Source organism: Chamaea fasciata, unplaced genomic scaffold, assembly GCF_029207755.1.
Source record: "Chamaea fasciata isolate MVZ Bird 193981 ecotype frontalis unplaced genomic scaffold, bChaFas1.0.hap1 SCAF_5, whole genome shotgun sequence".
Classification (NCBI taxonomy): domain Eukaryota; kingdom Metazoa; phylum Chordata; class Aves; order Passeriformes; family Sylviidae; genus Chamaea; species Chamaea fasciata.
In genome coordinates this window covers 62,287,129-62,300,918 of record NW_027094090.1, presented here as the reverse complement: position 1 = coordinate 62,300,918, position 13,790 = coordinate 62,287,129, and positions in this window count along the sequence as shown.

Here is a 13,790-nt window from a genome sequence, read left to right as displayed (position 1 = left end):
CTTCATCCCTCTTCAAGCTGTGTTAAAAGAGGAGTTAGCTGGTGACTGGGAGGGACAGACAGATGTGGGGTGTGTGTGTGTGTTTGCTGCCTTGGGGTATGTTACGCCTCTCAAGAGCCAGGTGTGAGGCTGGAGATGTTGATGAGAATTCTGCCACACATTTAGTCATTAAAGTGGTGTGAAAGAGGGTTATGTATCTCCCTAATTTGCTGCTTGAGTTTCCATCTCAAGTTTCCACAGATCAAATCTGATTACAGTTCCTTCATTTTCCTGCCACACAAGAGCACAGTCTGTGATTTCCCTCCGTTCTCCCCCTGCCCAAATTCTACCTCAAGAATAATGTGCATGATGGTAGGATGAGTTACATGCATGGTAAGGTGCCCAGTGCCTGTGTGAAAAATGAAAGTCAAAACCTCATTCACATGTCAAAATGTGGATTTCATAACCCAGATGCTGGGATGTCCTGAAAACTTTGAGCCTCAGTAATTTTGTGTTTGAGCATAAATAAAAGTATAGTTTATTCATAGCAAAGCCAAAAAGGGGGTGTCAGTTGTACAAACCCAAATACTGCCTGTGGTGAAACCACAGGTATCAGCTGGTCACTGAATAGCCTTTGTATACCAGGAGTGAAATAGTATTTTGCTGACATTCACCCCCCAGAGCTGAATCCAGAGCTGGCAATTAAAGGTGGTAAATGGCAACAATCCCTCCACGTTCTTATTCCAGGCTTTTGCTGATACAGCACCTTCAGTTATGCCGGTTTCTGATTTTGAAGGTTAATTTTGCAATTATAACTGCTGTACACATTTTGCTAAACAAAAGCCACTGTTTTGAAGTGGTCACCAGAGAGAAGATTGAACAACTCTAATGGGTTCAATTCATCCTCTGCTTCAGGGCATAGCATTTCTTAGAAGCAATTGTTGTTCTTTCCTGAACTGCATAGGCAAGTGTGAGAATCCATACACAGTTGCCTTTCTTTTATCATGCCCTTGGATTTTTCTTGCACTGGAGGACTCCCATATATTTCTTGCTGAGAAGAGCTCTTCCGTGTTGTTTTCGGGGAGCAGCCCACCTGTGAAGACCCTGTTAGTCTCAGCACTGCTCCTAGAGAGACCCAAGTCCTGTCCTTTCTTCTGGTTACTCTTTCTTGTTACCCACACATCTTCTCATTCCCTTCTCAGCTTGGGCAATGTTTGCGACAAGTGGGAAACCTTTACTTAGGTTTGTGATGAAGAAATTGGGAGATCTGTACTACTGCTATATCTTACTGATGTGCTGGTTTGTAGTAATCCAGAGGAAGTTTGTCAAGTCAGGTTTGTCCATCAGGATTGCCTGGACAAACCGTAAGGGAATCTTACAGAAACAAAGCAACATCGAGACACTCACAGGCAAACCACTGAATCAGACTGCAGGGTCATCATAGGTCTGTGTCAGTCCTCAAAGGATCAACTAAAGGAAACATAGATGGGATACTCCCCTAACGTGAATCAGTCAGCTCAGTTCCAAAATAACAGTCGTAATAGTGTATAAGCATCACACTCAGAGGACTGCCACAGTGCTTCATCGAACAGCGGAGACAGCTTTGAAGGACCAGAAATGTCACTTCGTATTGACAACATTTGTTTATTCATCTATTAAAAATTGTTTTGAACCTAACACTGCCTATTCTCAAGCCTTAAGTAACATTCTTCCTTAGAGCTCATTTCTTGTTTTAGTGATGCTGTCTTCAGCCTTTCTTCACTTCTCTTTGTATCTTCCCATTATGCAGTGGCTCTTCAGGTGGTGAGGCTGTGTGCTCTTATATGGGTAAGCTGCAAGCCTACAAAGCACAGGACATTTCAAGCTGGGGACAACTGCCGTGGCTAATTCCTCCTTGCTCTGTGTGCTACTGCACTCACAGAGGTGGTTTTTGCAGTGTCCCACTGAGGTGCTGCTGGCTGGCAGAGAGTGTGGGAAACCTTTGGTTATTTCAGTGAGGCTCTGAGGCTCCATGGTTCCCTTAGGATTACTAGGAAGGGAGAGAGCAGAGGCACAAACCTGGGTGTTCCCATACAGTGAACCCATAACACAGCAGAATCATGCTTTTTTCTCCAGCACAGATGGGGGGTTTGGTACCATACATTGAAGCTGTTCATAGATCAGAACTTCCTTCTCTCTCTGGGAATTGCCTTGCTGTAGGAATTGTATCCCCCCTACAGTGAGGGCAAGTTTTTTAGAAATAGTCCACCTGTTCTGTTCATTGCAGCTAAGCATGAGGCATAGGGCCTTAACTTCAAACATCCTTTTAAATAACAAGATGATTAATTTTCAGCTGGAGCCTTTAAAAGTCATTCTGCTGCAGTGCTACAGCTACTACCCTCAGCTACAGCACAACACAGCAGAGACACAGCGGTTTTATCTGCACTTTCCCAGCACACTGAGGAGCAGTCACAGCCCTCACCCTGTGCTGCATGACTGCTTTCTTGACATCTCTGACTGTCAGGAAAGGCAGGACCCGGGAGCTGGAGGGCCCTTTCAGCTCAGTGTCTCAAGTTTTGTGGTTATTTATCACATCTGAATCTTTGCAAAATGTCTGTATCATGAGAAACAGATTTTAATTGGATGGTTCATTGATTTGATTAGGAAAAGTGATTAGTATGGCAGTGAAACCATGTTAGTCAAAGATTTTTAACCCAGCTGTTCTGTGGAAAAAATTGAATAGGGCTGTACTGCAGATTCCAGCAGTCAGTGCAGTTTGCTTTACAAGCTGTTGCAAAGCTAAGGCACAGGAACTGGAACATTTGGTTATTGACAGGGAAAATATTTCAGCCTGTGTCACATCTCTGCTTGACTTTGACTAGAAGAGAGAGGTACAGGGCTGTATATGTTCATATGTTGTGACAAGATGAGAAATGCATGACTGGGTCTCTCCTTTTGGGAAAGAGATGTCGTGCCAAATTTTCCAAGAAACAGTGATCTGCTAACTGCCAAGATGGAGGTTTTTTGGTCGGGGACTTTGCAGGTACTTTCATTCTTGTACCTATCCCAGCTGCAGGGTTCAGGAGATGGAATCAAGACGAGAAGCAAATGCTGAAACCCTATGCTAAAGGCTGTAATATTTGGTGTCCTCTGAAAATTCATCCTTTGTACCAAGTCCTTGATGTAGGAAAGAGGCCTTATCCCATTCTAGAGCTGAGTTATCAGAAGCAAGTTGAGGTTGTGGCTTGTAAATGTCTCAGTAACTAGAAAAGAAGTCTAACTAGCTGTGCCTCAGTTATACTAAAAATCCATATTTGACACGGGTGAAGTGTTCTTAAATGTTATCTCCTGGCTGTCCTACATTCTAGAAAAAGCAGTCTTTGCAAATGGGTGACTGAGTTTCTTCAGCCTGATTGCTTTCTCTTCAATCTCCAGAAAAGATTGGTGAGAAAGGTGAGGAAATGGGAGGAAGGAAATGGGTAAGGGGCTTGTCCAGCATCCTCACCAGACACCTAAGGGCATGAAGTCCCTGTTTGTGTGGGCCAGCCTCTGCTGAGAGGTTTGTGCCATGCAATGGATTGTACTTCACCTGGAGGCCAGAGAAATGTGGAGTAGTGCAGGGGTCTTTCCTCACACTGTCCTGTTAAGAGCTTTATCAGTGACTTGAAGGAGGTGACAAGGTGCATATTCATCCTCATTTCAGCTCCCTTGTGTCTAGGAGAAGCTGATGAAGAAGGAGCCAAGCTCTTCCCAGTAGCTCTTCCCCTAGCCTCTATCAAGGCTATGCAAACTGTGGGGGTGGTGAGACACTGGAACAGGCTGCACAGAGAAGCTGTGGATGCTTCATCACTGGAAGTGTTCAGGGCCAGTATGGATGGGGCTTTGACCAATCTGAGCTAGTGGAAGGTGTCCCAAACCATGGCAGGGGAGTTTGAACTAGATCTAAACAACTTTCCAACCCGAACAATTATTTGATTCATTTAAACTCATCCAACCCGTAGAGAAATTGCTGCAGCTCTCACCCATCACTGCCCTGCTCTGCCCAAGCACCTGCCTGAATTATTTCTCTGTTGGCTCCTCAGTCCCAACTCCTTCTGGGAGTCCACGAAGCCCAGGCACTGCCCTGCTCTTTCAAGTGCTCTCCCTGCACACCAGCTCTCCTGCCCTTGTCTGTCTTAGCTGTGCCCTGTTCCCGTCACTACATAAAACAGTCCATATTGCCATGAACTGAAGCTTCTGGTCATACACAGGCAATGTTTTATTATGTAATGCCTGAAAACCCTTTGGAACAATACAACACTTGACTGCTTTACTTTGGGGGTTAACTGACAGGAGAGGCAATAGCCTGAAAGGATGACCATGGCTGTAGCTCCTAGGTAAGTCAACACCCACCTCTGTTCTGTGCCATGTTAGCTGGGACTGCAGTTCTGCTTGGCACCTTTCAGGAAGGCATTAAGGATGTCAAGCTGCACAGTCCAGTGTCAGGGGTTCAAACAGGCATACTTTAAAGTACAGAGAAATCATGCAGCACACAACTGATTATCATTTACCGGCCTCAGCTGAAAGGCAGCGGATAACAGCTCAGACCATTGTGCATAGCAAGTGATTCAAGAAAGCAAATTGCACAGCTGTGAGGGTGATGAAAAATAAAAAGATGTCATATTGAATGGGCTAGACATGCACTTTCAGGTCCCCATTTCCCCATGCCATAGCACACTGAGCTGCTCAGGGCTGCATCAGTAAAAGAGCAAGCACAATCACTGCTAGAGTGTCACAGGTCTGCAAAGGGGAAATATCCTCTTTAATTCACAGTTTTCAGACAGTGTTGGGACACTGGCTGGCAGACAGGGCCACCCTGTTTGCTTTTGGAGTAGTACATACTTGAGCTGGCATTGCCCTCTGCTGGCTGCTGCCCTGAGTGGATGATGGGCATACGGGGAGAATTTGCCAGCTTTTTTGTCCTGCTTTTCAGTCTCTTCTTCCCTCTTTATGATACATAGCCTAACAGCAGTTGTGCTTTTCTGCTCCTCTGGTGGCAGTTGGGCAGGGTGCAACTTCACCCCTTTGCATATGACACGTTTTTCAGCTTACTTTTCTCCTGTGGGGGTAGTTGTAGCCTCGTCTTCCACTTCTCTCTCTCAATACAAAAGGTATTGCCCTTCTGTGTAAGGAACATCATTGGTACTGTGATAGAAACTTTGTGGAAATCCTAGCAAGTGTTTTTAACAAGTCATCTAGCAAATTTTAACTATTGCAGTGTAAAGTGCTGGATGAACAGGGCAAAAGCCCTTTGGAGGGAAAGAATCAGGAAGCTGAAAGCTTTTCCTGTTTTACTTACTTACAGTGCACTGATTAATGACTTTTTCTGCTCTTGCCTAAGTTCCTGGGACACTATTCCCTGAAGGGCACAGGCCCATTGCCTTTAGAGGTGCCACATTAAATAAGAACAAAGCTCACATCTCCCACAACCCAAATAAGAGTCCTTAGTGCTCTTTCCATATTAAATTTCAGGCATTGCATTTTGCTGTTTCTGCACTGCTTTTAGCTTAGCTTCCCTTCCATGGTTGCCTGTGTGACAAGGATGCCTGGAGATGGGAGATTCCTCTCATGCTGATCAGGAATGAGCAGTGTTATTTTGCACTTGCAAAGATGCTTGGCAACAGCAACAAAAATAAAAACGGTAAATTGTGTAGAACTTGAGAAGCTGTTTCCCTGAATCTTTACTCTGAAGGGTCATCAGTAGAGTGATGCTAATCTAATCCGAAAACAGTTGTTCCTTGGGGAATAGAAAATAATGCTGTTGGGGAAATCATGAGTATGATGGGGTTTTTTATCTGAAACTTTATTTGCCTGTTTTACATTTGGGGTTGATTTTTGTTTTCTGCAGAGACAACAGTTTCATCTGAAGTCACACTTCAGTGCACATTTAGGATATGCATTGCTGCATGCACTCTGAGAGCAAGGGGCAGGAGGAAAAACAAGTTATGGGTAATTATAGCCACTGTTCTGCCACTAGAGACTCTTGGAAAGTATCAGTCACCTTCCTGAGGACCTCATAGCAGTTACAACTGGTTTAACAACTCAAACAAGGTGGAAGTCTGTAGTGAAATCTCTGAGGACTCATTGGGAACACTTGGAAAGAGGGTCAGTAATATGTCAGACTGACATTATGGTTGGAGATAAGGTTAGCCAAGAGACATCCTTAGCAAAGGACCCAAGGACTGAATATCTGTTCCTCTTGGAGTGTGGGTCTGCTTTCTGTCAAATAACTGGTAGCTTGAGATGCCCAGCCTGGAGCACAGAGGTGGTGAAATAAACGTCAGAGCTTTTGTGCTTGTGCAGGACAGTTCACAGAGCATAATGCGTCCTTCACTTCCCACTTTCTCAGGAAAGAGGACAAAAGTTCTGACCTTAAGGCCTTTGGGAGTTGTACCCACCATGGGGTGGCAGTCCCATACCAGTCACCTTTGGAAAGTTCTGTGCCAGGATAAGGACTATGTTTCTGGGATGAGATAACCAGGCGAGTTTGTGCTGCTGCTCGTTGTGGTGGAGCAAAGGGAGAAAACCAAGTTTTGTCAGCCAAGTCCTTTGAGAACCACTAGCCAGGAGCCTTTTTTTGTGGGAATAAGGAAGTATTTAGAAATGGGGTTTAGGATGTGCTGACCAAGGAAGGCTTTGCAGAGCCTTGTCTCAGTCTCTTCTCTCTGAAAAAGAAAAGGGAGTCAGGTTCAGTCCCTCTGCCTGTCGTTCTATCTTACATACATGGTGGCACAGCACAGCACTCCTCTCCAGATCAGGGTGTCCCAAGCTCTTTATATCATTTATATCTTGGTTGGTTGGATTATCTGCAGACACCATAAAGCCACAGGTATTTTAAGCAGTGATTGCCATATGTTTTACACAGGTTATTGTGGAAACGCTCTGGGGGAAACTGAGCCAATTGGGATTTTCAATCAGCCAAATGAACTAATTCGTATCTCCACAGCCAGACAAAATAAAACTGTATATAGCACAGCTGCGTTAGCTTGTAAAATTGACAGAAACTTTACTCATGATTGAAAGACAAGAGTTCTGCAATGGGCTTGGCTGAAGGGCATATAAGACTGAGAATGCAAATATGCTTTGTGGTGCTCCCTAGTGACTTGCATGCCTAGAGTAAGCAAGCTGAGGTAAGGCAGGCTGTGAATCTAAATTGCAGTTGTTGCTCCTGGATAATTCTGCAGGTGACCCAGTGTAATCAATGTTTTATCTCAGACCAAGTTTGATTTCTCTGCCTTTACAAAAGTCAGTATTCTTCTCAAAAAGGGAATGTTTAATTCTGTGTGAAACAACCTGATGTTTTTTACTGAGGTTTTCACTTCATTTATCACAGTAGGCTCTCTATCCCTCTGTCCTGGGCATGCACACCATTTCAGGAAGACAAAGAAAAAGTTGTCTTAGGAAGGCATGTCCTTTTGCTCCAAATGCTATAGTGAAATGTCACCTCTGGAAACATTGTAATTCAAGTTAGTGGGCTGTATGGGAATAGTTGTAAGAATTTGATTTGCTTAAATCTGTCTTTGTGCCCATAATCTCAGATCCTAGCACTGCCCTTTCAAAATGCCAAATGCAACAGCTTGGATCATTAGCACACTTTGAATCCTCTTACTTGGGTCATGCAAATGTGACTCTTGTCCTTTAGACAGACACTTTCATGCTTTAGGGAGAATAGGGCAGGGAAGAGGGGATAATATTTGAAACACTGTTGGACAATTCAGATCTCATGTACAGTGTTGTAACTCCAATGAAACCTAACGGACCTATCCCAAGTTTAATTGACATGAAAAATTTGCTCGGGTGTGAGAGGTTTATCACTAACCCATTTCTCTCTTTGAAATTTCATTTCCCCTGCAATATTTCTTATCAAGTTTGCTCACTACACGCCCACTTTTGAGTTGTATTTTTTCTCTAGGAGCCTAATTTTCCTCTGGGTAATTCCATACAGAAATCTTATTGAAGAGGAAGAAGAGGCAGAGCCTTGTAGTTTTCACAGGCTGCCACAGAGCCATTCAGGCTGCATAACTGCCAGGGCTGCAGTTAGATCCTTCACTGAACTCTGTGGAAATCACAAACCCTCTTGCCTCTGCTATTTGTTGTTTGTTCCTCTCTTAGTCTGGATTTTCTCTCAGTTTCATGGTGCAGTTTGTAATCAAAGTCATGCTAATCTGTTGCCTCAGTTCTTGCCAGTAAATTAGTTTTTAACTGAAGGTATTGGGTTGTGGAAGTGGAAGGGCATTCATGGGCTCTTGCAGGGATGACAGTAAGATACCACAATAAAAATTAAATCCATATGAGGAAAAGAGAGGAGAAAGGTTTTTTTGATGAAAAACTAGAAGTGTGTGTGAGGAAAAATCAAAGAGAAAAAGGAGGAAGAACAACCAGAAGGAATGAAAGGAGAGGGATAGAAGTAGAAATGTAGAAATCAAAAATCAGCAGTATTGGGATGCCACAAACACAGCAAAAGAAGTGATCCAATAGAAGGAAAAGTAACATCAGGATGAGCTAGTAAAAAACAAATTCTGACAAAGTTGGATGCCAAAGTGCTACCAGTCACTGTACATAACACTACTGAATATTGTGTTGCTTTCCGTAGGTGTAACGTACACACTCCAGGGTGGATACTTCTAGTATTATTTTTTATCATACGCCCTTAAATACTTCATTCTTTGTCTATAGGAAACTTTGGGGATTGTGGCTATTTAGGACTTTGGACAGCTCTGCTCACATCCCTGTGAGTGAGTCTGTCCCTGTTGAATGTATGTGATGGCTCATATGTGTGTGTTGATAGAGGGAGAGCATTTGCTCTGCTGCTGCCATATACTGCCCTGAAATGACTTGTCATGTTTGCAAAGTACCTTGTAATGCAGCACTTGAGCCCAGAGAGCCGTGGTGAAGGGACTTAAATCCAGATGGCAGCCAGTGATGTGTTCCCCAGGGCTGCTTTGGGGCCAGTCCAGTTTAATACCTTCATTGATGATCCAGACTGGGGATCAAGCATACCCTCAGTCAGTTTGAAGAAGACATTAGGTTGGGTGGGAGTGTTGGCCTGCTGGAGGGCAGGAAGGTGTTGCAGAGAGATCTGGACAGATTGGATTGATGTGTCGAGGCCACTTGTATGAAGTTCATCAAGGTGAAGTGCCAGATCTTGCACTTGGGTCACAACAACCCCATGCAATGCTTCAAGCTAGGGGAAGAGTGGCTGGAAAGCTGTCCAGCAGGAAAGGACCTGGCGGTGCTGGCTGACAGCAGCAGAACATGAGCCAGGTGTGCCCAAGTGGCCAAGAAGGCCAATGACATCCTGGCCTGTGTCAGCAATAATGTCGCCAGCACGACCAGGGCAGGGATTGTCCCACCATACACAGCATTGGCGAGGCCACACCTCAACCCTGTGTCCAACTCTGGGCCCCATATGGCAAGGACGCTGAGGTGCTGGAGCATGTCCAGAGAAGGGCAGTGGAGATTGTGAAGGGTCTGAAGCACAAGTCCTGGGAGGAACAGCTGAAGGAGCTGGGGGTGTTGAGTCTGAAAAAAGGAGACTCAGGGGAGACCTGATCACTCTCCACAACTCCCTGAAAGGAGGCTGTATCCAGGTGGGGGCCGGCCTCTTCTCCCAGGCAAGTAGTGACAGGACAAGGAGAAGCAGCCTCAAGTTGCACTGGGGAGGCTCAAGTTTAGGAGAATTAGGAAAAGTTCTGCACTGAAAGAGTGGTTATACACTGGAACATGCTCTCCAGGGAAGTGGTAGGGTCACCATCCCTGGAAGTGCTGGAAAAATGAATAGACGTGGCACTTCACAATATGGTTTAGTTGGCAAGGTGGTATTCAGTCAAAAGATGAACTTCATGATTTTAGAGGTTTTTTCCTTGCCTTAACCATTCTATGATTGTACATGCAAATAGAGAAGTCAAACTAAGATTTTAACTCTACCTTTAGTTTTGAAAATCTCCAGATTTCAAATGCTTGAATTTGCAACCTTGATATTTTTAACACAGTCTTCTGTCTCTGTGATTGTAAACAATACTTTGCATTTCGCTGATGTGTTATGCCTAAGAATTTGATGGTGTTCTATAAACATTTTTTTGTGATTAGTTATGACAGTGGCCTTTTGAATTAAGTAACTATTACCATTATTTCAGCTTTTGAAATGAACACATGTGGAGATCATACTTTACTGAGCATCAAACAGAACGTTGGTAGATCAGAACAGAGAGTCTCTTAACTTCTACATCCTGACCTGTGTTTTGACCTTCATCCACACTTCTTTTTCAACTGAAAAAATCCTTTCTAAGATCACAGCACTGCTTTTGTGACTATGCCTAAGGCCGTCTCTCATCCACAGTAAGTCTGAACAGGATGTTCATTAACCAGTAGCATCTCCAGTCAGCCTGGGGTTCACTGCAAAGGGCCAGATGAATAGTTTATGAATAATAAAATAGTTTGGAAAAGTTTGGATAATGCCAGTGATGTCTTTTATAAGAGCTATCTGAATTACTAATGACAGAATCAATAAATTCTTGTTAGCTGAGTTTAAATTTGATCTCCATGAAATAGTTTCCTATGTGTCCATCAATAAAGGTCTTCTGTGCATCATGTTGCCTTTTGATTGAGCAGTCTCTGCCTGTTGGTAAGCTAATTACTTATGTTTTCATCCTGCCTGGTAAACAGATCTCCCCTTGTTCTTATCGCAGTTCACACTTCGTTTGTTTTCTGGTAGACTGCTTTATTTCTGCTGTCAAGCTTTATAAAGGCCTGTTGCTATAAAGGCAAGAAATAATAAGCGTTAAAAACAAGCACAGACTGAAACTTTATAGTCCTTTGGCTCTGTGCAGACAAAATATTTCATTAATTCAGAGCAAACAAATCTTCATTCTGCCTGCACTCACTCACCTTTTTGCTCTGTTCCTCTCACTATGGCCTCACATCTCACTTTTACTGGTTCCAATTTCTGAAGAGGTATCTATAGTTTTTCCATCTCTAAATGCTTTCACAGAGCTTTTTCAGACCACTTTTCTTGGCTGTCTCCCAGCACAGGTTTTTCTCTTCTCTAGATCCAGCCAGTTTGGTTGGGCACCATCCCTGAAACACAGGACAGTGTTTGAAGCCCCTTTGTGGAGCCAGTGGTGGTAGCAGCAGCAGCAAAAGGAACTGGGTTTCATGTCCTGTGCTTTTGGCTAGCATGAATAACTGGGGTGTGTGTCACCTCAGCCCCCAGCCAACAGCAGCCTTGAACCACGGTTGCAAACTGCTTTGCCCAAATAACTCCTCCCTTACACCTCCTCAGACACAGACCTTTCTTGACATCCTGTCTCTTCCCTCCTCTTTGCATCCTCTATCGTGTGAACTAGACTGATGGATAGGCTGATGGTGTAAAGCAGCCTTCGCTGAAATAGGGGTACATTGAGGTGTAAAACCTGGTGTGAGGATCATATTTCTACCTACGTGCTTTGGAGCTTCTGTCTTTTCTCTGCCTGGTGATGAATGGCAGGAGGAGGCAATAGGAGGTGTGGGAAGCCTCGTTGCTTTCGTTACGGGGAGAATGCTTAGCGTGCAGTAAATTTCTCATATTTCCCTCTCATTCCGGAGCACGTTTGCCAAGATTTAAGAGTTATAGGCCTGTAAGTCAAATGCCATGCGAAATAGGTGTTATTATTCTCCTATTTTTCACCTGAGTTTATAAGTAGGCCCCCATATATCTTTGGGTCACTGCGCAGCACAGATTTCTTCCATGTTCTGTTCCTTATGTCTATTAAATTCCAGCAGGGAGGTGATGTAAGAATGTTATTCATCAAAATAATCACATCCAGAGCCTGGTGATGGTGCTTCAACAGAAGTTATGTCACAGATAAAGCCTGCCAGGAGGTGTCATCAGAACTTACTCTGGCTGTACCCAGCCTTTCCTACAGGCAGCCCTACAGCTGCTTCATCACAGCAGAGAACAGCATCTGCCAGGTGAGACGCATGGCCCACACCCTGCCACTGGACTGGATGAGTGTTGCAGGTCTCTTCTAAACTCTACTCTTTTGTTGTGAGGGTTGTTGGCCACTGGAATAGATTGCCCAGACAGCTTGTAGAGTCTCTACCCTATGAAATGTTCAAAACACCACCATGCATCTGGGCAGGAGGGCTGGACAAAACTGTCTGCAGAGGCACCTTCCAAATTCGGCATGTCTGCCATTCTGTGCCTCTATGGGTCACACAGAGCTCTTGGGCTGTGGTCTGGCTGCAGATTTTTACCATCAAGTGTGATGAAGCCTTAAAACTGCTTTGATTTTCATGGAAACGGGAGACAGCAGTGCTGGCCTTCAACACAGACTTCACTTGCTTTAGGTAGTTCTGGTTTTTCAGTGTTAGATGAAAGCTTATGGCCCAGCATAGGCACAGATCCACTGATTTTTAGTGGAGGCACTGAGGGGTTTTTCTGCACTGTTATGGCTGGTGTGGAAATATCCATCTTCACTGCTGTGGTTTGCTTTTTTAAACTTTGTACCTGACACTAGGTCACATAAAGAGGGAAAATGCTCAGTCATATCTTCTATGCGCTCACTGGCTTTTTAGCAGGTTGTGAGCTGAATATCAAGTTAGTTCCTGCTGTGCTCTCTGCTACTACCCCAAAACAGCACCACATTTTTTTCTTCTTTTTCAGATGCCTTTTAGCATTTTTGTACTGTAGCAACTCTCTGAGAGACCCAAGACTGGTAAAATGATTTCATGACTCAGACACTTGAAAAATAAGTGCTTACATTACAATAGGAATATATCATCTTGTCCTAATAGTCTTCAGCCAACAAGTAGTACCACTTAATCAGCTGGTTAAAATCCCCCTTTAAAACCTACACTACCCAAAGTGAGTTGTTAAAAGGTAGAAGAAGAAATGAGAGACAGCCTGATGTCTGCTGTTTTGGTGGGGGGGTAAGGTGGGTTTCCTCCCAGCCTGGCCACCACCTGCTTTCCCAAGCAGTGGCCTGTGAGTCTTGATGCCATTTTACTATCACTAACTTGGCAGTATGAGGTTGTATGGTCTCCCCAAGGCACTTTCAGGCCAGCATCCCAGCTGGGGATAGGCAGGTACAAGCATGGTCCAGTCATGTTCTCCCTTTGCCCTCATCTGCAAATGCAGTGCCAAGGGCAGTGTGGGTTGTGCACAGGACCAACCCTTGCCCACACACACCTTGTGGGGCTTCCCTACTGAAGGGTTAGAGAGCAGGACTGAAAATGTGTCCTAAAACAGGGGCTCTGTTTCTTGACATCCAGGAAGGGCCATAGTCATCCCTTAGACATAAGAGTCTGATCAGCACTTTTCTAGGGGATGGTATCCAAAAATGGCTGTCTAAAGTCAAGCTTCTCATGGTGTGCTTTGGCATCAAAAAGGGGTCTTTTAAAAAAAAAAAAAATTTAGAATACTCAGTTTGATGCCTTCCCAAGCCAGGCACCAGAATGAAAAATAAGTGTTGAAGTAACACCATGGTTTGTAAAGCCCTCTTACAGGCTAAGGTGAAAAAATAAATGGAGGTTAACAAGAGAAGTCAGCAAAGGGGGGAGGCAGGAAATTAAACCTTACTATTCTCAGCACTTACTTGGAGAAATAAATTAATAGCATTTTAGTTTTGAAGCAAACACATTTCACAATGGTTCCTATCCACTATCAGCCACAGATATATTGCTTTGTCAGAAAGCTGGAATCATCAACACGAGCCCAGATGGGAATGCAGAGATGGAAAAATAAGGAAAATGTATTCTGGCTTGGATCTTAGGTGTGTATAAGGTACTACCCTAGTATCTAATTATAGGCTGTG